This window comes from Rhinopithecus roxellana, chromosome 9, assembly GCF_007565055.1.
Source record: "Rhinopithecus roxellana isolate Shanxi Qingling chromosome 9, ASM756505v1, whole genome shotgun sequence".
NCBI lineage: Eukaryota > Metazoa > Chordata > Mammalia > Primates > Cercopithecidae > Rhinopithecus > Rhinopithecus roxellana.
Genome location: NC_044557.1, coordinates 11,386,890 through 11,414,882, shown reverse-complemented (window position 1 = coordinate 11,414,882; position 27,993 = coordinate 11,386,890). Strand labels below are relative to the sequence as shown.

Below are 27,993 nucleotides of genomic sequence, written 5' to 3'. Positions count from 1 at the left end.
TCTTTAAAGAAGGAAGTTGTCAAGTAGATAAAGCCATGCATATTTTCTTTAAATAAAAAAATATATATTTCAGATGCAAGACCCATATAGGTGGAAACAAGTTTGCATAAACCAAAAGTAATGATCTGGGCCTTCTCATTTTAATGACAACACAGACCTATTCTGTTTTGAAGAATGACAATTACATTTCTGTAAAAGTAGCTCCACTCCTTTTCATCCACAGCGATGCAACTAAACGAACTTCAGTCAAGTTTGTACACCCTTTGCTGTACTAGTAAGGATGGGGGCAAAATATTTACAGCCAGCCAAAACAATTACGTGTTTTCTGAAACATTCATTCTTGTATTAACAGGAGGGAACATTAACAACTATAGAAAAAAAATTGTAATACATGAAGATTCAAAAATAAAACATTCATCACAGAAAGATAGCCTAATACATTTATAATGCCTGAAAGAGTGAACTAGTTGCACAACTCTGCCTTAAACTAAATTTGTTAGGCAGCAACTGTAGCCATTTTTAGATGGTTTGGTTTTTCCATGATTTCTATCACATGAAAGGCATAATGATAATATGACATATTACAAAAATTTCAACTTGGTAAAATCAAAATCTATTTTCCCCACATATATTTTACTTGAAATTAAAAAGACACTATTATACCACTTTCTTCACAAAATTTATTGCCTCCTCATTTCTGGCTATTGTTAAAACAATACTTAGAGTTGGTAATATACAACATATATTACATTCTCTACAGACACACATATAGTTCTAAACAAATTAGATAAACAAAATGAATGTTAGGGGCACATTTAATAGAGGAAAAGTACTTCATGAAAAAAATGGTAAAGAAGTATGTGACCTCTGATCACCCAGACCGTATTATTTACCTATATTATGAATCTTTCATGAATACTACTAATAAGCTATTTATTTAGTATCACAATACTGCTATATCCTTATAGAAAGAAATTTTTTCAGTATAAGTAATGAAAGTTAGTAAACTGATTTCTATACAGAGTTTTAATTCATGAACAGATGATTATGACATGCCATTCTAACATTAAATGACAGTGGCTTTAAAATTGAATACTGATACTGATATTACGAACACATCTATTTTAAAACACCACACTTACATTGACAATACTTTTTAAACATTTTCGATGAGACCGTCAGAGTTTATTAAACCACTGACAACCCACTTAGCGGACAGTTCTTAGAATAAAATATTTAATTTACCTGAATGTCTTGTAACAATATCATCCTCTCTTGAACTAAACATCCTCTGAATACACAAATCTAAGGCAGACAGACATTTCAGCAAGGCAAATAAGACTTTCTGGCAACTTCCTGTTGCCATATTTCTCTAAAAGGATCCTGCAATATTACACTTCAATCCTGCAAACGCATTTTTCCAAGGGACACAGCAAGCCAATGCTGCTCCAGTGTCAGAAGCTTTGATTTTTTTCCCAAGTACAGCAAGCAAATAACCACTAATCCTATTCAATATTACAGATTCACAGTAATGATTCTATTTCCAGATTTAAGAGAAATTAAATACAAGAGGAAACGAGGAGCTTTTGTTTTCTTGTTTTGTTGTGCTTGATTGGTTGGTTTTTAAGACAATGATGAAGGAAATAGTTATTCCATCTATATTATTAAATATATATTAGGGGCTGGGGCAATTTTGCATTGTCAAGAATGAACTTCACTGCTCACATTCGTGCCCCAGGTTTCCATTATCTTTCAGAAGCAGTAAGACGAACTAAATTTAAAGTTGCCTCGTACATTTGAAAGTTTTCAAACCTGAACCAATAACCTGAATGGTAGTTATGGGCAAAAGCACCATTTCTCCAACAAATAGCCTACCTCTCAAATTCAAGTTCACTTGCGTCTTGGAGTTTACTTACTTTTTAAATTTACAAACTTTTGTGAAACAGCAAAACAAAACAACAATAACAACAAAATAAGAACACTGATCACTGAAGCGGTATTTCCAGAAGTGATAGCAAAATCCCTTCATTCTGACCTACTTGTCGAGAAACGGACTTTCAGCCCCACGGTTAGGCTAAGATCTGTTCCACTTTCTCCCTAGGGCTTAATTGCCAGACTGACTTACCGGTGCCTCCTAGCCTTTGTTCTGCCTCTCACGCTGACATCAGGGAAGCAGTGATGTAGAATAAAGCAGGGGTGGGCTAGGTTAGTCCAGTGTTTGTGTCGTTGTGTGGTGTGCAGGGACACTCTGTGATACTCTAGTGAGCTGCTAAGCTTTTTTTGTAGGCTTTGTGTCATTTACTTAACGACCAATCTCATTAGCTGCCAGGGTACAATGGGCTGATGCATTTTCTATGTACATACTCCACACAGTGACCCTCAAGGTTGCCGAAGGTCTATTTAATCAGTCAAATGCTGAATATATTTGCAGTAAATCACTAAAAAAATTTTAAAAATATGAGAATACTGAGGTATCTTACAGGCTTAATATTTCCTGGTGGTTATTTGCAGGTAATAAAATGCATGCATATTTAGCCCAAACAAGGATAGAGCAGGTGGAGATGAATTGTCTGGTTTGCACTGGTGACCTTAATTTTAGGAAACTTTCAGATCAAAGATATTTTCTCTTAGCAAGGAGCCCAGATTTGAAATTTAATTTCTGTGCTAGTTTAATCATATTAGCACAACAAAAAAGAATTGCTTTCTTGAGCAGTTTCTCCTTCCTCCTTCCTCACCCCCACCCCAGTCCTACCCCCTACCCAAACAGCCTCAGACCTGGCAAAGTTGCATTTATGCCCTCTTTCAGTTACAAGGTAAAAACCCTTTTAACTCCTATGAAAAATGAAATGCTGAGAGCACTATGAATGACGACAGCTGTCCATAAGTATCAGGGAGAGTTCTATTGTCCAGCTTGTCCCTGGATAAAATGAATACTTTACAGCAGAGGCTGTTCAGCTTGGCTAAAGAGTGTGGGGAGAAGGGGAGGAGGTCACTGGAGATTTCGCACACTAATTTAATCTGGGAAAAGGACAGGCTCTGCATCTCCCTTGAACAGACTGGCAGCAATCTGGGCCCCCACAGAACTATCTCCTTTTGCCTGTGCTCTATTTATTCCTTATCTCTGTTTACCAACCGCTAGGTCCCTTTCATTCACACCACGAGGCCGTTTTCCTACTATCAGTCAGCAGCTGACACTGTGGAAGAGCCTCAAAGGCAAAAAAAAAAAAAAAAAAAAAAAAAAAAAAGATCAAAACTAAACCAAAGCTGTATAAACAATGCCACAGTACAAGTAAATGCATAAACCCTGATTCTTAACCCAACCCACAGGGTGCAAACAGAACCTTTATAGTAAATCCAACAAACCCACCACAGTGAGCTGTGGGCCGCAGAGAAAGAAAAGTCAAAACACCATTCATGAAATCACCATCCAAAAAAAAAAAATTGCTAAAATATACACTGGCTACTGAAGCAGCCTTACTTTCAGGGATATTCTTATCTCTATCATAGATCAATTAACTGGCCACCAAGAGATATTTACCTTGCTGGGAAAGGTGACCTATACATTTCTAAGGGAGGCCTGGCTCTCATTAAAATGCCAGCAGTTAAAAAAATATGCACCAATATGATTACAAGCTAAAGAGGATGAAGCAACACCAACCTTTCTAACACCTTATCACATTGACTGAATTTAAGCAGTTCAAGACTCTCGGTATTAAACCCCCATTTTTTTATGTAAAGATATTAAAAAGTCCTGTACAATCCAACCAATGAAATCTTCTTCATGTCTTGTGGATTTTACCTCCTTATGTCAAAATGATTAGCATGGCAGAGAAGTTGGGAGAAGACTACTTCATGGAGAACTTTTTAATATTTTGAAGCACTCTGCAGGGTGTGATCAAAAACTGAGATTGGAGCAACTAGTTTAAAGTGTGGAAAAAGGAGAGAATAAAATAAGTGTTTTTTGAACTGTGCAACCTTTGAGGAAATACGAATCTTGAAAACTTTAGTTATATTAATGTTAAGTGCTAAATACTTACCTGAATATTTCAACAAATGGGAAAAGCCCTGCTTAATATAAACATTTCTTTGAAGTGATTCAGAATTTGTATATAATATATATGTGTATGTATAGACTATATATATGAATATATTATAAGCATAGGTATACTCACTGCCTCTCATATACACATACACAAAATGAGAAGTGCATAATTTCTAATGCCTGGAGTTCCTCAGATTAAAAACTGAGATTTACTTTAAATTTCTCTGAGTTTTTTTAAATCATTGAAATGATTGGGAATGATTGGTTATTGTCATAAAAATTAACACCGCATTGACTCAATCACTAAGATCTTTACCAGTAAAAGGAAAGACAATGCAGCTCATTATCTAGGATGATCAATTGGTCCAGATTTCAGTTTGTGTTTTCACCTATATGCATTATGAGCAATGAAGTCTTTACTACTTGGATCCTTTTTTCCAAATGAATTAATGAATTAAATTTATCCTTTCACCAGCTGCTAGGCAGCAGATGGAACCATTTCTGAAGCCTTGTTGAATTCAATCCATAAAACTCATTTCCTAGGATTAGCCGTCCAAAGTTTCTTTTAATGTTTATATACCGCTTGGGATTTTGAATTTCATGATGTTAAACTTTCAATTTAACTATTCTTTCTGCATTTCATATCAAACAATTATGATCTTTTGGATTTCTATAGCAGACATGGCAGGTCACATAAGGACAAGAATTAATTTCAAGAGCAATAAAGTCATGCAAGTTACATTTTTTTGATATGTCTGTTCACATTGCTCTACTACCATAGAAACTATTTGCAATTAACTGTTGTCAACCTAAAGAGTTATATATTTAATAGCTATACATTTTGTTTATTTATGCATAAATAGTTTAAAGCTGCAACTGGAAACATTCATTAACATTATGAAAGCTTAAAGTTTTTCTGGGTTTTGCAATTAGTTATAGGAGTAAGGTTGTTACTGCAAGTAAGATTGTTAATTATCTACAAATAATTTCTGTATATACCAGATTAATTTATCTAATGAGAATTTAATTCTGACTTCTAAAAATGGAAATCAAGACAATTATTCAGACAGAGTATGTATGTTAACTTTTTAAGGAGGCAGCTACCATGGACAGCTCCTAACATTTCTGGTCTTTTCTAGGTCACTTGCAGTTGTCTAATTTAAGAGAAACCAGGAAACTTCAAATCTTACTGGTTCATGTTATAGTTGAACACTAATGACCACTCTGTAAAAAAAAAGACTCCTTTAAACATAACCACATTAGGATCTCATAAGTTTCAATGTATTTTGAAACATTTTAAATACAACCACCTTATGCTCTCTAAGGTACAGTATATCCAAATTTAAAATATAAAAGCTTTTAAGCTTAAAATGATGCTCCTACCATAACATAAATACAACTAAAAAAGAGTGAATTGCTTTTATGTGCAACAGTGATTTCCGCTAATTTGGCAAGAGAAATCTATATTAATCTAATATTGTAGTAAGCCAAGAAGGCCACATAATAATCACCACTGAGTAATTGAATATTTAGAAGAAGGAGAAAAGAGAACATTGGTAATCTTAAGTTACAGGCATAAAAGTAGGATACCATGCAGATGATATTTGGAAAGCAAAATAAAAAGCAAAGTTAGGGAAGTCTAATTTTAGTCTTACTTTGGATTCTGAATTTGATTATTGCTGGAACTTATTTACTATTTCCCTAACATAATGATAGTGCACACGATTATATTCAACATTTCTTCATCAGTTTTTCTTTTTCTTTTTAGTGAACTGGATTTTGCAGTATTAGCTGTGGCATGAGAGTTGATAGAACTTTTTTTTTCTGACAATTAGCTACTTTCTTATTTGGAAAATTAAGGTTATAGAAGTTACAGTGCATACTTTGACTGTTGACTGCCTTGTTCTTTGAAACTGAAAAACACTCCAGTTATTTCCACATGTATCAAAGTAAGCATTTTTAATAAATGCTTTATTAAAACAAAAGGAATAAGAGGCAAAGTATTGTTTATCAAAGGTTTTGAAATGTTTCTGTATAACTAAGTCATATTTCATTGAAATCATCCTTCTGCAAAATTTTGTTCAAGATTAGTATTTTCTCTTTCATTCTTCAGCCTTTCTGGTATTATTTATTCTTTAACTTTCTGATGAGTCTTCTGACATCTACATCTATCAAAAATGAACAGTATCATTTTTATAGGAGGCTACTCTTATCCAATTCTCTAAATATTTAAAGACAAAATTATAACTACCATACTTATCAATTTAAATTTCCTGGGGACCTCCCACAAACTCTTTTCCTTATGTATAGCTACTATCAGAATTTGGACTTTTCAAAAAGCATACATAAAACATCTTTTTAATATCGGTTATTCACATACAATTGTGTTAACTTCTCATCCCTCGCAAAGATCTCCACAATTCTAGAGAGATGTCAGATTTGGGATCTCACTGGTAATTTTTGCAATCTCATAAATTATTTCCACTTTACTTTTTTGCTAAGCAAAAAGTGTACTAAGTCTCATTTCATATCAAATAGTCTGTTGCAAATTTGCACGTTTCAAAAATCTATATAAACAAAGGCGTTACTGGTGCAGTATAAATGTAATTGCACCATGACATTTTATTCTGAAATTCTTCTCAAACTAGATACAATAAGCTTTTTTTTTTTTTTTTTTTTTTTTTTGCCAAAGAGAGAGTGAAAGTGTGAGAGATTGAGAGAGAGAAAGGCAGAGAGAGAAATACATTTAAAAGAATGCTCAAATATACATCACAACAGACATCAGAAACAGAAGTTCAAAGCAAACATCAGAAAAACCATCCACACAGTTCTAAACTCCAACGTTTGCTAACCTCCACTCCCGCAAAAAAACAAAAGTGAATATTCTGACTTAAGACCTAAAAACTTGCTAAAATTCCGAGTGACTTAAATGTCAGTGTGAGCAGTATGCGGTTCAAAAGTTTTAAACTTACTTTTTTGTTTGTTTCCAAAACTTATATTTCTCTCCTCCCTGGTGTGCTGAACGGAAACACTAAAGCTGTTTCTTTGAAAGGTAGTTCCCATGATATGACATCCAGTGCCTTTGACTGCTTAGAGATAAGCACCTGCGTTTGTGTCCCCTCCTTACGTCACACCTCCCTATTCAGACCTTCTCAATATGATTCACATTTGCACATCAACAGCCTCATGCGCATAACACAGATTTTTTTCGGCTCTGGGCCCAAAACTTTCACTTTAATTTTCATCACATGATTGCTGTGGCATATGTCCTTCCAAACCTCCCATATATCAGTCATCATGCAAATGAGATGGAATATCACTCCTCTGCAGCAGATGGCCAGGGATGATAACAATGGCTCAACAGAGGAGATTCAATGTCCCTGACTTTATCGCCACGGCAACAACAACCTAAAATATATGTAATGGAAGTGGTGCTTATTAATTTTGCAGGCTCGAGTGTTCTGATTTTGTGAGTGAATGGGCTGAGTTAAAAAGGGGGCTGTGTCCTCCTGCCTCTAGAAGACTATCTATAAAAGCCAGGGACCTGGAAATTATTTTCAGTGACTAAGAAGGCAACAGCCTAGCAATTATTTGAGTAATTAGGTGTAATTCCTCCCTGTAGGCCTTGTACCCTCCTGTGCTTGCTTCACAGAAGCTCACGAATTAGACAGGCACAGATACTGAAAAGAAAAGTGCCTCAAGATACAGCGGGAGAGCTTGCAGGGGCCCTGTCACTTGGCCTCCACCAGGCTTGGTAAACACAAGCCCCAAGCTATAAGTAAATAGAGGCCCCACTTCACAAACACAGACCAATTAAAATGACAAAGGCAACCACACTTCTGGGTGGAGCTTAGGAAAGCTTTATGCTGCACTAGACTCCATGTGAGTGGCACACAGAATGGTCTCTGCACGCCCCGAGCGCTCTATTTCCATGACTGGCTGTCAGGATTGGACACTTGCTCCCACGTCTCTGCACGTTATGTTGCTCTCACAGGGAATTTTTTTCATGGGGCTACTTTTTTCCCTGACTCCAAGTGGACATTTGCTACCCTTCCCACTCCTAACAGCATTTTTAAAAATTAAATAATGGAAAAGGCAGTTCATCCTCCCAAATTTGCCACAAGCCCTTTTACATCTTAAAGGAATGACTGTCAAACGGCCCAAACCAATGGGAGCTTTTATGAAACATGCAAGGATGAAAAATGGAGTGAAAAACCTGTCTCCAAATATTTTCCTGGAAACTCTTTTGAAAACACCCTCTACAACATTTTTCATACTAATCAATATAAAGATTTAATTTTTTTCTGCTTGTAGGGCTGAACTACATATTAACATTTTTAAAACTTTAAGTTTCCTTATTTTTCACTGCTTTTTAGAAAGCCACCATGGAAGTATCATCTTATAAGAGCAAACCCTACTCTGTGTCCATTATAAAAAAGACATGAATAAGAACTTGTTGCCTTAGAAGAGAATAGCTGTGAAAATCAAAGAGGAATTCAAAACTTTTCATGTCCTTTCAACATTTAATAAACCTCAGACACTGTGCAAGGCTCTCTGTACAGATGAGGAACATGAGAGAAAATATCTCAGTCTTCTCTTCCAGGAAGATCTAAATAAATTGTTCGAGGTCCCTTGCCCCATTGCTCCCTCACAGTGTTTTGGTTTTTTGAGAGGCACCTTCACCCCCTCTGGCTGGCCCCAGCTTTCTTTCCCTGAAGTTCATTCCTCCCAAGGAACAGGAAGCACAGGAGAGGGAATGGAGCCTCCTAGCCTGTGATGCTAACTTCCTCCAAGTCCATATCCATCAAAATAAAGCCAGTCCATCAGTTGCTTAAATGGGGTGCAACACTACATGCTTTACCATCTGACTTTAAAAACAGTTATCTTTCCCATGCGAGGGAGTGTATGCATGCAGATTCACTTTCCTTCTTAGCATGTGGGCTAATATCAATTCATCAATGTTTTGCAGTACATTTGGCATTGTGAAGAATATAATTGCCTAGTGCAAAATTTCATTGTGCTATTTAAAGGTGATACTCCAACGCAAAGACAAATTTGGAGCAGCAAATGTCCAATCTGGTTTTTTGTTTGTTTGTTTTGAGAAGTGTCTCCCTCTGTCGCCCAGGCTGAAATACAGTGGCACAATCACAGCGCGCTGAAGCCTCAACATCCTGGGCTTAAGCGATCCTCCTGCTTCAGTCTCCCAAAGTGCTGGGAATACAGGTGTGAGTCAGTACGCTCGGTCATCTAATCTGAAAATTCCCACACTAAGAGTGTACAGAGAACTTAAACTCCACGTGAAATGAATCCCTATACTGAGCTATCAGTGATAGTATTAGTGAACCAATACATGAGGCAAATGTGGTTGCCACAGGTACAGTGTGGTGACAACATGGATTTCTAGCTGACAGTTCAGTCACCTGATCAATTTTAGTGGTTTTAATGAATATCATTATCATAGAAATAAAGTCACCTAATAATAGGAATTAAAAATAATAGCTCTTTGGGACATAAATGACATACCATACTCATCACCTATTTTAAGTATATAATTATAAGTTAAGTATAATTTAAGTATATAATTAAATAACTTGTAGTATATTCATAATTGTGCAACTGTTAGCAAGATTTTAGAACATTTTCATCATTCCTTGCCAAAAATGCCATACTCATTAGCAGTCACTCCCCATTCACCACATTTCCACCCACCAATTCCCTCCCTCACACCCAGGAAACCACTAATCTATTTCCATCTTTATAAATTTGCCAATTTCGGACATTTTATAACAATGGAATCACATAATATGTTGTCCTTTATTACTGGCCTCTTTCACTTACCACAATACTTTCAAGGTTTATCCACATTGTAGCATGTATCAGTACTTTATTTCTTTGTATTACTGATTAATATTCTATTGTTTGGATATACCACATCTTATTTATCCATTCATTGATTGATGGACACTTATAAATAAGGATACTATAAACATTCATGTAGAAATGATTGTGTGGACATATGTTTTTATTTCTCTTGAATAACTACTTAGAAGTAGAATTGCTGGATCATTTGGTAATCTCTATATTTAATTGTTTGAGGAACTGCTAAATAGTTTTTCAAAGTGTCTGCACAATTTACATTTCCACCAGCAGTGTATAAGAGTTCCAACTTCTCTATATACTCACTAACACTTGTTATTGTCTATCTTTTCTATTATGACTGTTTCAGTGGGTGTGAGGTGACATTGCACAGTGGTTTCGATTAGCATTTCCCTAATGACTAATGACACTAGCATTTTTTTTTCATGTGCTTATTGATCATTTGTATATCTTTTTTGGAGAACTGTTTATTCGGAGTTTTTACCCAGTTTTAAGTTATTTGTCTTTTCATTATTGAGTTGTAGATGCTCTTTATATGTGTATTCTAGATACAAGTTTCTTATCAGATATAGAATTTGCAAAACTTTTCTCCCATTATGTGGGCTGTCTTTTCACTTTCATGTTTTCCTTTAAAACACAAAGGTTTTTATTTTGATGAAGTTCAATTTATCTATATGTTTCTTTAATTATTTGTGCTTTGGTGTCATAGCTAAGAAACTATTGCCAAATTCAATGTCACAAAGATTACATCTGTTTTCTTCCAAGAGTTTTAGAATTTTAATTCTTACATTTAGGTTTTTTATTCATTTTGAGTTAATGTTTGTATCTGCTGTGAGGTAGAGATCCCACTGCATTCTTTTCCATGTGAATATCCAGTTGTTCCAGCAACATTTGTTGAAAAGTATATTCTTTCCCTATTGAACTGTCTTGACACCCTTGTTGGAAATCAATTGATCATAGACACAGGAATTTATTTCTAGACTCTCAATTCTATTTCATTGATGTACATATTTATCCTTATGCCGGTACCACACTGTCTTGATTACTATAGCTCTGTAGTGAGTTTTGAAATTGGGAAATGTGAGTTCTCCAACTTTATTCTTCTTTTCCAGGATTGTTTTGACTATTACGGGTCCATTGAATTTCTATATAAAACTTAGGATCAACTTGTCAGTTTCTGAAAATAAGCCATCTGGGATTTTGATAGGGAATGTATCAAATCTGTACATCACTTTGGGTAGTATTGCCATCTTGCAAGATTACAACTTCTAATCCACGACCATATCTTTCCATTTATTTATTTTGGCTCTTAAAAATTTCTTTCAACAATGTTTTATAGTGTTCAGAGTTAAGGTTTACACTTCTCTTGTTAAATTTATTCCTAATTGTTTTATGCTTTTATAAGCCATTGTAAACAAAATTGATTCCCTATGTTTATATCTTGCAACCTTGCTAAACTTGGTTCTTAGCTCTAAATAGCATTTTTAGTGGGTTCCTTGGGATTTTCTAAATACAACTCTGTATGAAAGATCATGTCGTCTGCAAATGGAAATAGTTTTACTACTTCCTTTCCAATCCAGATGACTTATATTTCTTTTTATTGCTTGACTGTCCTGGCTAAAACCCCAATATAGAGTTGAAGTGGCAAAAGCAGACTTCATTGTTTTGTTCCTAATTTTATGGGGAAATACTTTGGTTTTTAGCATGATATTAGCTAATTTTGGAATTTTGAAAGCTCAGCTTAAGAGCATTTTCAACTTAAAAAGCTAACTGCTTTCTGGCACAGTAACCTGCCCTACATTGGTGTAACCCCTAGGGAGACCAAAAACAAATCCTCTACTCTAAAATTTTACAAGTCTCTTGTGTGAGACCTGTCATGGTGCTGGGCAGACCTAATCCCCAGCTGTCCCTCTAAAACCTGCTGAGACACAACTAGAAGAGCCTGACACAGGGCATCCATTCTCTCTAGATTGGACTATCTTTGTGACTCAGAGCATCCTTGAGGTAGTCAGTAACAGCCTGGCAGGGCCAAGTGGCAGAGTTTCCCTTTGGATACTTCAGGTTCTCATAGTAAGGGTCAACTGGACCCCAAGTTCAGTGATGCTGGAGAAGCCAAACTGCAAGTTTGACTTCTGGGTCTTCCATCTGTCATGCCAGCATTTATGCCATACTCAGTCAGATTCAGGTGTAGACAGCACACCTAAATTCCACCTGCTGCCTGGGATTAAACCAATCAACCTCTAGACATAAGTTTATTGCCTGTCCACTTCATACTTGCAATATTTAATCTCTACATGTGGACTCTGGGTAATTCCTCGATCTGTTTGCAAAAGTAGTTATATTTATAGTCAATAAGATGTAGCAAAGTAAAATCAGATATTATTAAAATCATAAAATCAAGTGACATTTTGATAATGAATGAAAGATGATAAATGATTCCCATAATGATGATGATGATGATGATGATGATGATGATTATATTAGTAACAGTAATGATAGCTAAGACTTATTCTACTGCTTATATTATGCCATGCACTTTTCTGAGTGCTTTTCATGGGTTAATTAGGAAGCAGAGGCACTCTTCCAACTAACTTTTCCCAGTCCAAACCATTAGCCACTGAGCTAGAATTCAGACTTAGATGCTCTTAACCACAAGTACATGCTCTTAACCACAGGGCAATACTGTGAATTTTACTTATATCTACACTTCCTACCAGCCAGTAAAAACCACCATGGATGTGATGAGGAAACTCTCCAGTGAATTTTTCAGTGACCCTTTTCTTTTCTTTTGTCCTTTGTCTTTTTTATACCAGTAAAAAAGGTTTCTAATGCTGCATCTTCTAAACTTTTACGAAGCTGTTATCATTTAACAAAGTGAAGTTTTCTTCAAATTGATGTCATCAATAAGAAACCTTACTTATTTTTCTTTTAGCCGGTGATTCGCTCCATCAGCAGAATGAACGTGAACACTAAAATGAACATGACCATAATGTAAAATGAATATGAACACTAAGATGTAGTTTACAATATGGCGAGGAGTAAGGTATTTGCTAAGGAGTATGGTGTATCTATGTATATTTCTATACCTGTATGTATATCTATACCTACACCTATGCCTACACCTATGGCTGCATCTATATTTGTCTGTTATGTCTATATTTGTATCTTTTCAATATGGCTTTCATATCAGGTGGATAAAGTTCTTGTTCTTCACAAAGCAACTGAATTATATATGGTCCATGCATTTGGTACACAGCTCAATCACTATGTCTTGTTCTTATTTATCACGTGACATGTGGCATCACCAGCTACATGAAATCTGGCTTAAGATCCTTTTGCACACTTTATATGTATGATGAAGTGAAGCTTTAGATCGTGGACTGTAGGTGACCTGAGAGGGTTCCTGAAGTGTTCATCTACTTCATTCCTCAACCCTCTTACTCCCTCACATTACTAGAGCTGGAAGCCCAGCACTGGGCATGCACTGGGCATGTGTAAGTCATTCTAGCTGCACAGGTCAGTAATTTCTCATTTCTATGCACACTTCCTTCTTCTGTACACATACACATACCACAATTTTTTTCTATTTAGATTGATTTGTCTTAAACTGGTTTATTCTCCTCTTTACAGAAAGGCAAGTAAAGCTTATAATGACTCCACTTAGAAAAAAATCCACATTTCCTGGACAGATAATTTAAGTCCCAAGTTGTCTTCTAGCTGTGATTTGACATAGTAGACCACGATGTCTCAAACAAAGGATTCTCTGCAGCTTCCACAATTAGTTTTGTAAATGTGTTTGGAAGAAGTGTCTTCATGACTGAATAGTTGGCATTTAACACAACAAAAAGAAAAGATAGAGCAAAAGAGGAAGGATGGTTTCAAAATGGCCTAAGCAAAACCAACAAGCCTGTTGGCGAACACTCTGAATGTCCTGGGATTGGAGGTGAGGGTGACATGCTGTGCTGATGCTCAGCTGCTGCTACTGATGGCTAAAGAGGGAAGAAAAAGAGAAAACACACCTAAATAAATCATTTGCAAAGACTTTTAAAATGGGTGAAGTGTTTCCAGAGTTCACACAATATTTTTCTTACACTTTGCTGAACAGACATCATGACCAGGGGCTATTTTGGCCCTAATCCCAGGAAATGAGGCAAAGATGACAAATGATGTGATTTGGGGGACTGTCTCAGATTTGGTGAGTCTCCTGTCATTCACTATTCATCTCTGCTCTACACCGTAGTTAAGGGCTTTCAATCGTGTGGAAATGTTCAGTTTGTTAATGAGATTGTTCACCATTTCACTGCTGTAGGATTCAAGACCCTTTTTCATTCTCCTTGCTTGTTCTATGTTAACTCCCAAATATAAACTTTCTCAATCTTAGCAGGATGTTCAGATTTTAAGATTCTAGTTCTATTGAGTCACTGACTAGTTACCATGCTGAGAATTACTTCCCTTTTGCTTCCAATTTGGTTTCTATAACACATCTACCCATCCAGGGCCCTGAGGCTCAAACAAACATTTTAGCATTCCCACAGCTCCCCACATCCCTTTAAGAATGTCTATAACTACCTTTCCAACCCTATTTCCAAGGTTTTGTCCCAACATTTCATCCTCCATTATCTGGGCTTTTAACATCTCCCAGGACCCAGTCTTTCTAAAAGCCCCAGAGAAATGTGTCTCATTCCAGGTCATCCTATTCCCAGCCTTCAGTATTATTTTTCTAAAAAGGAAATCCAGTGATCCCCATCCTGATGGCTTTCCTTTTCTTCCTGACAAACAATTAGACTATGTTTCCAACTGTCTTACTCAATTTTCTGTTGCTGTAAGAGAACACCACAGATTGGGTACAAAGTTTATTAAGCTCATGGTTTTGCAGGCTGGGAAGTCCAAGAGCATGGCACCAACATCTGCTCAGCATGTGATGAGGGCCTTCCTGCTGTGTCAAAACATGATGAAAGGATGGAAGGGGAAGAGCATGTGTGCAAAAGAGAGACCTTGCTTTTAAAACAAAGCCACTCCAGTGAGAACTAATCCACTCTTGCAATAATGGAGTTAATCCATTTATATTGGGGGAGCCCTAACGATCCAGTTGCCTCTCAAAGGCCCCATCTATCATCACCACCACAATGGCAACCAAGTTTCCAACACATAAACTTTTGGGGTATGCATTCAAACCACAGTACTGACACGCCTTTGAAGTTAGGTATGGGTCTGTGCCAAGGCAGTGCAGCAGTATGTGTATATGGAACTTCTGGTATGGCAGTAAAACCATCCCAAACAAAATCTGTAAGTTTTATTCCCTTCTACTGACTTCACAGGATGACATCCAAAACCACATGTTGAAGATGGCAGAGCTCCAGTGAATCTGAGTCCTGAATGACTATGTGTACCAAAGCACACAACTTCCCTCACAAAACAAGAACCCTTAAGACTATTTACATGACCAATAATGAACTACTCTTGTGTTTGTGTCATTGTACATTTTTCTGCTGATTTCTAATAAAGCTAGTAATACCTAAATAAATACATCTCCTACATAAGAGTCTTTTTCACCCTTAAGATTAAATCTGAATTTCTAAGTACCATTTGAACTTTCTCTGTTTTGCCCAAGGCTGCCTTTGCAACTGCCTTACTTCCTACTCGCTGCACACAGACTGCATTGTTGACTTCTCTCCATTTACTGAAGGCATCATGCTCATTCTAGCCTGGGAAAAACTTTATTTAATCTCTAGACATCATTTGCGAGGCATAAGTGACTGTCTCCCAGAAAACTCTTATCAAAAGGGGCCAAAACTTTTTCCACTGCTCAACTCAGGCTGAGTTGTTACAAAGGTTGCAGTTTTTCCCCTGAAACCCACATCTGTAGAGCCATTTCGGCTGACGTGAAGGGCTTCTCCTGTCTCCTTGGCTTTTAGTTGCCCCAGTTTGAATTCTCACAAAGAGCAGTTTAAAAATAGTGCTAGTTTCCATTTCCCACACACATCCAGATTAGAGAATGATCAGTGATTAGCACATTGCAATTTGAGAAGACTTTATTCTTCTGGCATGTACAGAGAGGATGTGGTTGCTCCTGGGCTCCTCCATTTAACTCATTTCTCAGGTAGATATACAGATAGCTCAAGATACTTCAAGCTTTGCAGAGAAAACAAGCTACCTACATAATCCCAAAATGTTAAAATAGATCTATAAACCATTGACATTGGAAGATTTTGAAGTTTTCAAATGCAAGTGCTTACCCAGACCTGAATTTCAAAGAACATCTCTGACAAGGATGTACTCAAGTCACTGTGGAGGGCATCAATTCTATCTATCTATCTATCTATCTATCTATCTATCTATCTATCTAAGTGTTGTTCCTCATTTTTAACTATGGTTATGATCAATATCTTGGTGTTCTCATTTTTCTGTGTATATTTAATCCTACTAATTTCTCATAATACCATGTAGATTTTATTTTATTTCATTTTTTTTATTTTTTTTTTTTTTTAGTAGAGACAGGGTTTCACTATGTTGGCCAGGCTGGTCTTGAACTCCTGACCTTAGGTGATCCACCCACCTCAGCCTTCCAGAGTGCTGGGATTACAGGTGTCAGGCACTGTGCCTGGCTTTTTTTTTTGGAGGGGGGTGGGGACAGAGTCTTGCTCTCTCGCCCAGGCTGGTGTGCAGTGGCACGATTTGGCTCACTGCAACCTCTGCCTCCTGGGTTCAAGCGATTCTCCTGCTTCAGCCTCCTGAGTAGCTGTGATTACAGGTGCTTGCCACCTCGCCTGGCTAATTTTTGTATTTTTAGTAGAGCCGGGGTTTCACCATGTTAGCCAGGCTGGTTATGAATTCCTGACCTCAAGTAACCCTCCCGCCTTGGCCTCCCAAAGTTCTGGGATTACAGGTGTGAGCCACCACGCCTGGCAATACCATGTAGATTTTTGTAAGTGAAATCTATCAGAGCTTCCTTTAGTTACTGTACACTGTTTAAAACAGTGATTTTTTCAACTGAATTTATGTCCAAGTGTTTTGGGGTACAGTGTCCCAATTCGTGAACATTAAGGAATAAGATTTTAAGAAAACTGATACCCATGTGGAAATTATAGAGATGCCTGCTTCTTATCAATGAATCTAGCGTGAAAATCACTGCAAATCAAGTTTTATCCATCTTGGGTTTAAAAATTACCTATATCAGCCAATTAAAACATGTCTCTAAGATTTTTTGTAATTCAGTTCAGCAAAACAAAGCTCTTGTCTTTCTTGGGTGGCTGTGATATTTATTTGAAGCTATGGACACTAGCAGGAGAGAATGAAGCTCATTAAAAAAAAAGAGAGAGAGAAATCCAGATACAAGAGGCTTAAGGGATAAAGTTCCTGGTTTTAATCATTTCTGAAACTCAAATGCATTCCTGCCCTTCCCACGAAACCTGACTTTTGTCCTCATGGTTTGAATTATTAGAATTCTGTCCTTGTGAACAAGAGTCCTGATAAATACATAGTATTTATTTTAAGTGCAAGAAGCTGAGTAATATTCAAGAACAGCTTTTAAAAATGAGAAAACAAACAGAAGTATATTGAAGACAAATCTAGACAGCCCAGGACACCTGAATCTAAAGATGCTCAAAGAGTTAAGACACAGCTTAAAGGAGAAGTTCTGGCTCAGGGGAAATGTGAGAAGGTGGCCTTCAAACACCAGTGATTTCAGCAAATTTTTGTCTGTAATTGTTCGTTTTCTAGAAAACGTTTCTTCCACCTGGTCCCAAATTCTTCTCTCTAGTCTCTTGGTGAAGAATGAGACAGTTACCAGCTACCAAGAAGCTTAAATTCTAGAATAAACAGAAAAACAAATGAGTACAAGGTGACGGCTGTGCGTGAAATAAAGCTGCACGATGGAACTGAGAATGACCGGGTAAGGGTGGGACAAATAAATGATGGAAGGTATCACTGAAAAGATGATGTTTGTTACCTGAAAGACTAAATATCTGATGGCAGAAAGCCCCAAGCAGAGGACAAGGCAACTGCTGAAGCCCTAAGGAGATAGAGCAGGAGCCTGGTATATTTGAAAGAAAATAGGAAGAGCCTCCGGTGCAACAGGTGAACAATGGGGAGAAGAGGAAATGAGGTCAGAGACCTGGCCAGGATCCTGTGATTTGGTGTTTAAGGCTGTGTCAAGGTGTTTGGATTTACTGTAAGTGTGATGGGAAGTTATGGGAGGGCTCCAGTTAGAGGAGAAACACAATCTGACTCCTGTTTTTAGAAGATCGCTCTAGCAGCAGTATGGAGAATAAATTGAAGGGATACAGAGGGCAAGCAAGCAGACAAATGAAATGGCATTGAAACAAAGCAGACAGCCAAAGGTAGCTTATGTTCTAGAAGGGTGGCCATGGAGGTGAAGAAGTATGGTCGATTCAGGAAATAGTTTGGGAATAGAATCCACAGAATTTGCTGGTGGTGAAATAAGAAATACTTCTTTTTGGGGACTTGAACAACTTCATGGAAGGTAGTTCATTTAGTGTCAAAGGGAAACTGAAAGAAATGTCCTGGTGGGTTAGGAAAATAGAGTTATCTTGTAGCCATGATAAAATTAAGAATAAAATTATTATTTGGGGATAATTCTGGACTTTAGTGGAAAGTCTCATTTGGAATTTGGATGTCATAGCCATGTAGCTAGTATTTCAAGATCAAGGGACTGGATAAGATTCCACAGGGAGGCTACAGCGAGGAAAGAACAGAAATTTAAGGGCCACACCATAGAACAAGCTTATATTTAGGGACAAGCACAGGAGGTGAAGCCAGGAGAGGAGGCTGAGCAGAAGTCACAGATGTCAAGAGAAAACAGTTGATTAAAAAGGAGCACGTGGTTAACTGTATCAAGTACTGTCAGACAAATTAGTTGAGGACAGAAAAGATCATTGAATCGGCAATTTGAGGTCAATAATGTGGTCAAATACTATTTAAACTATGCAAGAGCAGTTTTGAAAATGGTTAGGTTGTCAAGAACAATTAAAGGGAAAAATGCTATTGTAAGGATAAAATGCAATGATCTGAGGGAAAGCCAGGATGCCCAGAAGTAGAGGCTGGGCTGATGGATCTTTCAGGACTTGTTACTGTGGCAGTGAGCAGAGCAATAGGGATGTAAGTGTAGTTGGAGATGGGGCCAGGTAAAAGCTTCTTTAAACTGGTGATGTTGTTTTGTGCTGAAGACACCAGAGAAGGACAAACTGCTAGTGAAATAGAGAGAGGGTATGGTAACAGGAGCAAACCCTTAAAGAAGTGGACAGGTGTGGAATCCATTGCACACATGAAAAGAATGTATAGATTCAAGATGGCAGGCAGAGCTCACGGGGGAAGGATAGCAGAGTTTCTTCCACTTTTTTTTTTTTTTTTTTTTTTTTGAGGCAGAGTCTCACTCTGTTGCCCAGGCTGGAGTGCAGTGGCACAATCTTGGCTCACTGCAGCCTCCACCTCCCAGGTTTAAGCGATTCTCCTGCCTCAGTCTCCCGAATAACTGGGATTACAGGCATGTGCCACCATGCCTGGCTAATTTTTTTGGTATTTTTAGTTGAGATGGGTTTTCACCATGTTGGCCAGGCTGGTTTCGAACTCCTGACCTCAAGTGATCTGCCCACCTCAGCCTCCCAAAGTGCTAGGATTACAGATGTGAGCCACCGCACCTGGCCTCTTCCACTATTCCTTAGAGGAGTAAGAAAGTGTTGGTGGCTTGGGACTAGTGGAGGCTATAAAGCAGTCCCCTTTCTCTGCAGCCCTGTGCCTCTGGGTCAGTGCAGGTGTAGAGCTGAGGGGTCTCTGGAGAGGAGGAAGATTAAGTCTTAAGCAGGTGAATACAATAGAGAGCAGGTGCAGCAGACGGCTGTGGTGGCCCTGAAGGGGTGGAATGATGAGTCATGGACACCTGTGCTAGGAAAGACTGGGGAAGTCATCACGGGGGGACGGGGAGGGGGGAGGGCAGGGAGTGGGTGGGATGCTTGGAATGACTTCTGTGACAGTGCAGTACAGTCGTTGGTGATGATAAGGTCACAGGTATGACAATGGGGATGAACTCTGAGGGGATTAACAGGTAAGACCCTGGGAGGTGAGGAGGTGGGGAATGAAAGGTCATACTTTAGGGAGCCAAGTATGTTGCCAAGAGTGGTATTAGGAGGGTGGTGAGAAAGAGGACCCTGGACTGGAGCTGGAACCATCTGGGAATATGCAGGAGTACGCAGGAACCAGCAACAAGGAACAGCAAGGAGCCTTAAGAGAGCAGGACCTTGCAATAAATTGGACTGTTGGAAATTTGCAGAAGAAATAAGCTGAAAGTAGCAATGGGGTGCAAGATCATCAGCTCTCCTTCTAACTCAGAGGTAAGTTAAAAAATAAACACCCCCCCCCCAAACCCTCTACACTCCTCTTGGAGGAGATTTAGGGCTGATGGTGTTCTCAGAAGACGGTGTACTAAAAGTTCCACATCTCCAAGAGCTTTAGTATTGAATGGGGAAACACATACCTATTATTAGCCAACCAAAAAAGCACGGTGGAATAATTATTATGCAGCCTGTACTTAAGATAAGTGTTATACGTTTCCTTTGCTGCAGAAAAATGTGAAGCAGGGTATTCTCTCAACACACTTCACCTGGGAATCCACGGAGAGCACATGGCTGCCAGGCTTGGTGGCAAAAAGCAGAAACTTCTGGCTGCCAGGTCCTGAGCTGATCTTAGACACATTCTCTCTGGGAATTCCTCGAGTGCTGTCTCATTCCCACTTCCATCTCAGCATCTAATTCATCTAGGGCAGACATCTGAGATCAGAGTGAGATTAATAGGACACAGGCCAGGAAAATACATGTAACGATTATAGTTCACGCCAAAATATGAACTTGGTGACTTATTGTTATTTGTTTACCCTCATCAGCAAGTTCCCTTTGGGAAGAATAGAATGCATCGGAATGTGTCACTGCGTGTTTGCCGATTAGGACAAAATTCAAATACTGAGAAATATCAGAGAGTATTTTGGTCCATTGTGAATGGGTCTGTACATCCTAAAATGAATCCTCATCCTTCTTTATCTCCAGCAACTGAGTGGTAACGAAGACAGCAATCACAGCCTTCCCAGGTCTTCTCCTATTCAAAGAGTTGTCTGCAAGTTTTAAGTGTGTTTCAACTACTGTACTAAGCATTGACAAAAGATGTATAGACCAGCTCCTGACTCAACGGGTTTTAAAAGCTCGAGCATACCAAGGACACACATGAAGGAAGAGCTCCTTCCGGACATTCAGCAGGACTGGTGCATTCTACAGATGGCTGGGTGGGGACACAGAAGCAGAGAAGAGCATCTATCTATCTATCTATCTATCTATCTATCTATCTATCTATCTATCTCTATCTACCAATATATTGTTTGCCTAGAAAGAACTTACAGCAGCTTATAGGAATTCATGAAATGCACAGATGTGGAATAAATCTAGAGGAGGAGTAAAGGAAGAAAAAACCAAGCTAGGAGACATAAAAGAGGCCAGGCATACGCTGAAGAACACAAGAATGCAGAGCAGAAAGCCCTGATCCCTTGGGGCTGGAAGGTGGCGCATGCCGCCAACATTGCTGTAAAGCCTCTTGACAAGCACCATGTGAGGGGCACCTGTTACACAGCTCACAGCACCAACAAGGTCATAGCAGACCTGCTGCTTGGGAGAAGTGCAGCTACTCTTGGCACTGAGGTCAGACTGAATGAATGTTTGTCTTACTCTGCAGAACACAGCGGGCAGTGCCCTCCGCAGCATCCTCACAGCACGTTTTGATGCTATTCCTCAGTATAGAATGCTGACATCAGTGTGTGGAGTCCAAACTGAACAGTTCTGCTGCTGTAACTTAATCTACGGAAAAATTTTAGACTACCCAGGATAGTCTTCAAACACTATCACTAGATATTACTTCTATCAAAGATGTAGGCCAATGCTGGGCGGCAATGACTTTACACCTGAATAAGTGACCCATCACCCTCTATCTGGATGTGGACTGAGGGTTTACACCCAGGAAACCATTCTGATGAATTCTGTTGCAGAGATAAATGGGTAAATGCATTCTCACATAGCCTGAATCTGATGGTTTTCTCCAAGAAAATGGTGATGACAGGTGTAACCGGATGCCCCATTCCAAGGGATAAGATTAATGCAGTTCTGGGAAACCAGGCTTCAGAAAGATCTGCAGGTTGTCACTTAATAGGATGTTAGAACTACATGAAGGCAAAATCTATGTCACTGCTACAGACATTCCTGAGACAATACTAGCTGCCTGTTAGGCCAGCAAGCAGCTGGGCTAGATGCGAGTTCAGTGCAAATAAGGGTGACTACATGCAATCAAAAGCCACGTGTTGGAGTGGTCTTTGGGCAAATTAGAACGCGTTATGAGCTGTTTGGATTCTCCTCTGAGTGACTCTTCCATGTATACTTTGAGTGCCAGGAGGAGAGTGACCCTTTTCTCTGCACTGCCAATTTCATGGTGGGATTATGTCGTCAAAATGGGAGATGGTCCTTAGAAGTCACTGGGAATTATTTTACAGATGTCCTTATTTTACAGATGAGGAAGTTGATAGAAGTTGGCGCAGGCCCAGTTTACTGGGCCGTATATTAGATCTCTGACCCAGCACTCTCTGCAGAAACATTCTCTCTTACAAGTTCAGAGATGGAAATTGCCGAGTGAGTCTGTGAAGGCTCTTAAAACTTATGTTGTTGAAGAAAAGTCAAAGTCATCCTTGAGTTTAAAAAACAGCTTGTGTTAATCAGGGCAAAACCACATTTTTATCCCTTGTAAGTGATCTGTAATTTTTAATAAGTTAGTTTCCCCTCCCTCACACATGTAATATTTATCTAGAGAAAATTTGGAAAATAAAATAGAACAACAATAATTTGTTTTATTTTCCTACAGAATTTCTCTCATGGAAAAATGTTTTTCTTGTTTTATATTGTTGTGAATATATTGCATATAAAAATTTACCTTTTAACTTCATTTAACCTCATAGCATAAGAACTAAATCATCTAAACTCTGTAAAAATCATTTTAGTGGATGACATCAACACACTTAATTTCATCAAATGTTTGCTCTGTGATAAGCTCAATCATTCCCCTGCTGTGCTCCAGGGGCTTTTTAGTGGCTCTCCATTATAACCAATGCTGTGATGGACATCCTTGTTTGAAAATGTCTTTTTCCCTTTTTTGTGTGTGTGTGGTGAGAACACTCATGACCTTCCCTCTTCACAGATTTTAAGTATATAGTACAGCATTGTTACCTGAAGTCCCCATGCCATGCCTTAGATCTTTAAAACCTACTCATCTTGCACAACTGAAACTTAAAAATTAGTAAGTCTGTGACGTGATGGATATGAAATTAGTTTGATTATAGTGATTATTATACAATGTATCCACACACCAAATCATCATGTTGTACTCCCTGAATATACACAACTTTGAAAAATGCATCTTCCAAGAAAAGAAAGTAGGCAAGTGGTTGTTTGGGGGTGATGCAGGGGTAAGGGGTGATAACTGAAGGCTACATTTTTTTTTTGAAGTAGTGATTATGTTCTAAAATTGATAGTGGTGAAGTGTACACAACTCTTCAAATTTATTTAAATCTATTGAATTGTGTACTTTAAGTGGGTGAAGTGTGTATTATGTGAATTATGACTCAATCAAGTGGTTATAATTTTTTTTTTTTTTTTTTTTTGAGATGGAGTCTCGCTCTGTCACCCAGGCTGGAGTGCAGTGGTGTGATCTCGGCTCACTGCAAGCTCCGCCTCCCGGGTTCAAGCCATTCTCCTGCCTCAGCCTCCCGAGTAGTTGGGACTACAGGCGCCCGCCACCACGCCCGGCTAAGTTTTTGTGTTTTTAGTAGAGACGGGGTTTTACCATGTTAGCCAGGATGGTCTCAATCTCCTGACCTCGTGATCCACCCGCCTCAGCCTCCCAAAGAGGGTTATAAATTTTTAAAGTCTCTTTCCTTATTTAGAATTATCTCAGAAAAGATTTTTAAAAATAAAAATACTGCACCAAAGTGTATTCCTGTATTTAAAGTGTTTGATACCTTCTTCCAGATTGTATTCCACTACAGTGGTACCAACGCACACTGCCTCCATGGATCCAGGAGAGACTTTCCCCATTCTCTTTCCAATAGTGAATCCGTAGTGCTGTTGAATAGCTTTCAAATCTCATTAAGGCACTATTCCTTGCCATGTGTAACATCTAGGAGCTTACCAATAGATACTCAATACCACCACTTCATAACTCTTCCCCAGTTTTCCCTCCCTGAAAGTGCATGGAATCATGAAATTTAAGATTTCTGCAGGAAACAGATGTCACAGAAGTCATGAGTATGAGTACCCATGTGGTTTATAATAATAGTTTTCCTTTAGTTTCTCTGTTCTCCACCCGTGCATTATTAATACCTCCAAATAACATTCAGACTGCGATTCTGTCATTTAGCTTCCTTCCTAACATATTCTTCTTTAAGTCATCATCTACCTGAAGACAGTAGCTATTTTTTACACAACCGCAGTGCATTGTACAGTGTGTAATACTGAGAAGAAGCTGTTCAACAAATGTTTGTGGAATACACAGATAAATGAACAAATGCTTTCTTACTGGTGCTGCAAGTAACTTTAAAATAAAGTTTTGGTCTATTCACTTATTAAAGGCTAAACTTAAGTTTATATATTTTGTCATTAAATTGAAGACAGAACAAGAAGACATGCCTAAAGTTTTTGTAGATTAAGGCAGAGTAGTGGTACATAAAATGTTGAATACATGACTTTCTTCCCTAAGAACTATCTGGAGACCCTTATCTTACCCCATACAGAAAAATCAACTTAAAATGGATTAAAGACTTAAATGTAAGACCAGAAATTGTAAAACTCCTAGAAGAAAACAAAGGGGAAAAGTTTCATGGCATTATTCTTGGCAGCGATTTCATGGGCATAACACCAAAAATACAGGCAACAAAAACCAAAATAAACAAACGAGACTACAGCAAACTGAAAAGCTTCTGCACAGGAAAGGGAGCAATCAACAAAGTGAAAACACAACCCACGGAATGGGAGAAAATATTTGCAAGCCATATATGTGATAAGGAGTTAATCTCCAAAATATATAACAAACTTCTATAACTCAATAGCAAAAAAATCTGATAACCCAATTTAAAAATAGCCTAAGAATTTGAATAGACACTTCTCCAAAGGAGACATGCAAATGGCCAACAGATATATAGGTATAGGTATAGGTATAGGTATAGGTATAGGTATAGGTATAGGTATAGATATAGATATAGATATAGATATAGATATAGATATAGATATAGATATGTTCAACATCACTAATCGTCAGGGAAATGCAAATTAAAATAATGAGACATCATCTCACACCTATCAGGAAGGCGATTATACACAACAACAAAAAAGACAAGTGTTGCGAGGATATGGAGAAAAGAGAACACTTGTATACTGTGGTTGGGAATGGAAATTAGTACAGGTTCAGCCATTATGGAAATCAGTATGATGATTCCTCAGAAAAATTAAGAATAGAACTACTATATGATCCAGCAATCCCTCTTCTGGGTATATATCCAGAGGAATTAAAATCAGGGTCTCAACACTCCCATATTCACTGTAGCATTATTCACCATAGTTAAGATGTGAAAACGACCTTCATAAGTGACAAACACTGCATTCCACTCATGTGAGGTTATCTAAAATAGTCAAATTTATAGAATCAAATAATAAGATGGAAATTAGCTGGGAGGGGAAAGAAATTGGGAGTTATTAATGTGCATAAAATTTCAGTCAAGCAAAATGAAATAAGCTCTAGAGATCTGCTGTACAACACTGTACCTAGAGTCAACAATAATGTGCACTTAAAAATCTGTTAAGACAGCAGATTTCAATTAAGTGTTTTCAACACAATTATTTTGAAGACTATATGTTTAAAAGAAAAAGATTGGAAAGGTTCTGAAAAGAGCCAAAAAGTCCATCTGATTTACTAACATTACATCCATATCTATGTTAAGCAGTAGTTGGACAGCTTTATCCATCATCCAGCTGAAACCAGCCTGAGTTGCAGTCTAAGCTGGGAATCATGGACAGGGGAGGACAGACTGAGCCCAAATTATACTCACATGTGGTCAATAAACATCTAGTAGAATAAATTAAATTTGAATAAAAAAGAACTATCTGGAGAATTTCAACACAAGAGAAGAAAATTTACAAAAGTTGTAATTCATAGGAGATCTTAATAAAAAACATTTTGAAACCTGAGAGCCCCCAGGACCCGAAATGCCATAAGAGCAGAATGAGTTGCATTTCCAGAGCACAATAGTATGGGTTAACTCGGAATATTCCACAATTCCCCACGTCTAAGAGTTACAGTCAACTCTAACATTATATGCATTCAGTTTTTCGAGCTTAAAAGTATACAAGGATCTGTCAACAGAAGCCTTTTATTTCTTTTACAACAAGAGAACCCTGTTTATAATGTGACACTGGCTGCGCAGGCAAAATGGGTTCTATTAGAACTAATTTAATTTTCCATAAGTTGGTCTATTTGCATTTTGAGTCCCCAGTTAGATGACTAGGTGCTACTTTACAGATTGATCTTGTTTCAAGCTCCAGTGTATGGACAATGCTTAATCAGTGTGTATATCAGAAAATAAACATAATCATCAAGTACACTAATTAAGCCTAGAAAATGTTGCAACATGCATACAGTGTATGGATTAACAAGGCAATTCATTAAAATCTCAATTACACATACTATATTTCTCATACATTTTATTCCACAATGCTTCAGACGAGTTCAGCAGTTCTATAACCCATTGACACTACTCTCTTAAGTGAATTTCTTTTAAATCATGACACATCTGTGTATCCTCACTACACTGAAGGCCTCTGCAGTAGTAACACTTCTGGCCTTAAACCGGATAACTTGGCAAACTTTTTAAAAGAAGCTAAAGAAGAATAGGCTAACTGTTAATAGGAACCTTGAAAATAATTGAGACTAAAAGATGGAAATGTATCAAATGCAATCATCACTAAACAGTATCCTATTTCCACACTTTCACTCCTGAAATGTAATGATTGATATTTAGGTGCTACACAGAATTCCTTTAGAAGAAAATACATCAAAAAAGGTTAACATAAAATACATTATGTAGATAAAATGTTTCATGTAGATAAGACATTCACATGTGTATATACATATATATGTTAAATACTGGAAATGTATGTATATATGCAAAGTATACATTTCCTTTACCTGCAAACTTGGCTTTCAGCAATCAGTTATTTCTCAAGCAAAATTCCAGTAGCGAGTGTAACAGAAATAGGAAAAAGAGGTGTATGATGTTTCCGTCGCAAATTTCTTTTTTTTTTTGTTCTATCAAAAATCAGCCATTTCCTAAAAATATGTAATAAGTGGGGAGAAGGAGACAGGGGTAGGTCCTGTTTACTCCATCTTCTTCAACACCTTAATTCATGCATGCACTGACTTGTTTTCATAGTCACATTGTATTGCATTCTCATTGCACATAGTTTTGATATGCAACACCTCAATTTTCAAGGAACCATCACATAATAAGCAACAACCCAATTTTTAAAACTTGTCCAGATCTCTAGTCATGTTTTGGAGTCTATAAAAACCGGTTAATTTCATATTTTAATAATTCTTGTATTTTTCTCTTTTCCCCAATTTTTTGTTTCAAAGAAAACTATTTATGAAAGTGTCATTTTGTTTAAATTTCACCTTTTTACTTGTTAAGCACTTACTTGAGGGAAATATACAGAATGTTGTTTATGTTTTTATCTTAAGTCAAGTCAAAAGTCACAAGAGCTTTGTGACATTTCAATTCTGATGTTTTTTTAAACTGAGAATGTTACTTATTCCTCCAGATTAAAAACTTGCCAGCATTGGTAGGTTTGGTTTCTGTATGATACACAGAAAGCAAAAGCCCTAGACATTAACCAATATAAAATTTGAATTTAAATACTTAAAAATAATTTAATGAAAGATGTTTCCATATCTTTTTTTTTTTTTTTTTTTTACTTCAAGCAAAAACT

The 27,993-nt window shown here is 37.6% G+C and overlaps 1 protein-coding gene and 1 long non-coding RNA gene across 46 annotated transcripts in view; both read right to left on the bottom strand.

Moving 5' to 3' along the window:
* Nucleotides 1-27,993, bottom strand: part of ST18 (ST18 C2H2C-type zinc finger transcription factor) — a 308,472-nt gene that overhangs the window by 138,689 nt on the left and 141,790 nt on the right. For 17 of the 45 annotated variants that reach the window (XM_030938066.1, XM_030938060.1, XM_030938076.1 and 14 more), the window contains exon 1: nucleotides 7,015-7,258. The exons of 19 other annotated variants lie outside the window; for them this stretch is intronic. The gene's annotated coding sequence lies outside the window, so the exon portion shown is untranslated. Of the gene's footprint in view, nucleotides 1-1,245; nucleotides 1,412-2,125; nucleotides 2,266-7,014; nucleotides 7,259-27,993 lie in introns of those variants that run through there. 9 more of the 45 variants (XM_030938088.1, XM_030938096.1, XM_030938057.1 and 6 more) reach the window with 2 other exon arrangements.
* Nucleotides 1-27,993, bottom strand: part of LOC115899698 — a 186,952-nt gene that overhangs the window by 17,169 nt on the left and 141,790 nt on the right. The gene's annotated exons all lie outside the window — the stretch shown is intronic.